This window comes from Lissotriton helveticus, chromosome 2_1 (genome assembly GCF_964261635.1).
Source record: "Lissotriton helveticus chromosome 2_1, aLisHel1.1, whole genome shotgun sequence".
Classification (NCBI taxonomy): domain Eukaryota; kingdom Metazoa; phylum Chordata; class Amphibia; order Caudata; family Salamandridae; genus Lissotriton; species Lissotriton helveticus.
In genome coordinates, this window is record NC_136059.1 from 1,279,943,899 (window position 1) to 1,279,946,398 (window position 2,500).

At 44.3% G+C, this 2,500-nt stretch overlaps 1 protein-coding gene and 1 pseudogene across 1 annotated transcript in view; both read right to left on the minus strand.

Annotated features, from left to right (window-relative positions):
- The window catches only part of LOC144820239 (melanopsin-like), a 992,733-nt gene that overhangs the window by 443,303 nt on the left and 546,930 nt on the right, over positions 1-2,500 (minus strand). The window lies entirely within an intron of this gene.
- The window catches only part of LOC144820759 (28S ribosomal RNA), a 7,869-nt pseudogene that overhangs the window by 2,064 nt on the left and 3,305 nt on the right, over positions 1-2,500 (minus strand).

A 2,500-nucleotide genomic window follows, 5' to 3' on the forward strand; every position in this document is an offset into this window, starting at 1 on the left:
CTGCTCCTATAGTGCTGCACAGGTTCGCCGTGGTGACTCGGAAGGCCTGAGGTCATGGGTCGAGTGCCGTCCCGCTGGCGCCGGTAATATATATTGATAATCTATTACCTCCTGTGCAGGCAGCAGGCAGCGTGCACTCTGACTCTCAGACTCACTGAGAGGGACCTACTGATGAGCACAATACTCCTCGATGCAATGATAGAAACAGCAAAATGCCAGTCGCTGCACATTATGCTCAGTTTTAAGACACGCCCTTAATTACATCAGACAGGCCCCTTGGAAATACCCCCAGTTTTTTTCATCCTATTTAAAGCCTTGGAAACAACACCTTGTCACGGTCACCTGAGGTCCTGGCATTGTGCATCATGCAGGACTCATGATTTCCAAGTTTTCAGATTGCCTATGTACAGGGGCATAGTGAACCCTCCCCCCACCTCACCCCACCCCTTGCTTTAGGAAATACAGCAGGGGCTAAGTTCTTGATGGGCCTCTTCTGTCTGCAACTCTGCAGACAGAGGCTTAGCTCATAATTAATGTGAAAAGGGGGTGAGTGAATAAGTGAAGGAATGGGTGAATGGCTGGATGGATTAGTGAAAGTATGAATGGATGAGTGAAGGGGTGAATGGAAGGTTGAGACAAAGGATGGATAGATGAGTGAATGAGTGGAAGGATGGATGAGAGAAAGGGTAAATAAATAGATGTATGGGTGGAATGGTTGATGTATGGGTGGAATGGTAGATGTATGGGTGGAATGGTGGATGTATGGGTAAAAGGGGGGATGGATGAGTGAAAGGATGGATAGATGAGTGAAAGGGTGGATGGATAATGAGAGAAAGGATGGATGGATGCACAAGTGGAAGGATGGATGAGGATAAATAGATGTATGTATGGGTGGAAGGGTAGATGGATGGGTAAAAGGGTGGATGGTTCAGTGAAATGGTGGATGGATTAATGGAAGGGTGGATGATGGACGAGTCAATGGGTGGATGGATGAGAGAAATGATGGATTGATTGATGTATTGATAAGTAAAAGGATGAATGAATAGATAGATGGATGAGTGAAAGGGTGAATGTAAGGATGGATGAGTGAGTGAGAGGAGGGTAGATGGACAAAAGGATGGAAGAGTGAAAGGGTGGGTGAGTGGTCAATGGGTGGATTCATGAGTGGATGAGTGAATGGATGAGTGGGTGGATGGGTGAAGGGTGGATAGAAGGATGGGTGGCTAAGTGAAAGGGGAATGGAGAGAAAAAGGGAGGATGGATAGATGGATGAGTGAAAACATGGATGAATGTTTGGCAGAATGGATGGGCAAATATGTGCATGGATGAGTGAAAAGAAGAACATAAAGATGGATGAGTCAAAGAATGCATAGATGAGTGAAAGGGAGGGTGGAGAGCAGGAAGAAAGGATGGATGGATGGATGGATGAGTGAAAGGTTGAATTTGTGGACGGATGAGTGACTGGGTGGATGGATGAGTAAGTGAAAGGATGGCTGGATGGGTGAAAGGGTAAATGGTTGGATGGATGAGTGGATGGGTGGAAGAGTGGATGGATTAGTGAAAGGATAGCTTGGGTGAAAGGGTGGATGGTTGGATGGATGAGTGAATGGATGGACGAGTGGATGGATTAGTGAAAGGATGGATTGGGTGAAAGGATGGATGGATTATGGATGGATGAGTAAAAGGGTGGATAGAGGGATAGATGAGTGAAATGATGGATGGAAGGATAGATGATGGATAGGTTTGCAAACGGTTGAAAAGATTTGGATATGGATGGGACACAGATGGAAGGACAGACGGAATGGTGAAAGACTGAATGATGGATGAAAGTATTAATAGATGACAGAATGTACATGATAAATGGGGAGGGTTGTGATGACTTACTTTGCTTTCTTGGTGCCATAAGAGCTATAGTTCAGAGTGGGAGGTATTTAAATTGTCTGGCTACTCCCTTGCCTATGTGTTACTATTCTGTATTCTATGTGTGCTCATGTGTGGGATCTATACATTATGCATATGACATTTTGCGTGACATCCAACTGCTACTTGAATGCAAAGCCCCCATAAGCAAAGTCAGGTTCCATATTTTAAGTTCCACTTAATGAAGCACCCATAATGTGTTCCTTATAGTGGGTTCATCACAGCAATCCTCCCTTTAGTTCACTTATGCATGGTGCTTTACATCTTACAATTTATTTATTTATTAAGGCGTTTGTGAGATTGCGTTTTCGGCGCTTGCGGTATTAAAGACTAAGTACCGTTCAAGACTGGATGTGGAGCACAACCTGAGGATGGCAGTAGCAAAAGTCCACCCACAGATTGATAGTCTAAATGTGGCTAAACCCGTCACATTCATGTTGGTGGTGTTATTATTAATCTTTGTCCTGTGTAAAACAAAGCATCCTAGTAAAAAGAATTTGCGCACATTTTATCTTGGAAAATTATGTTTTGAGCTGTGTAATACGCCTCTGTCATTTCACCACACCCGCTCACAAACCTG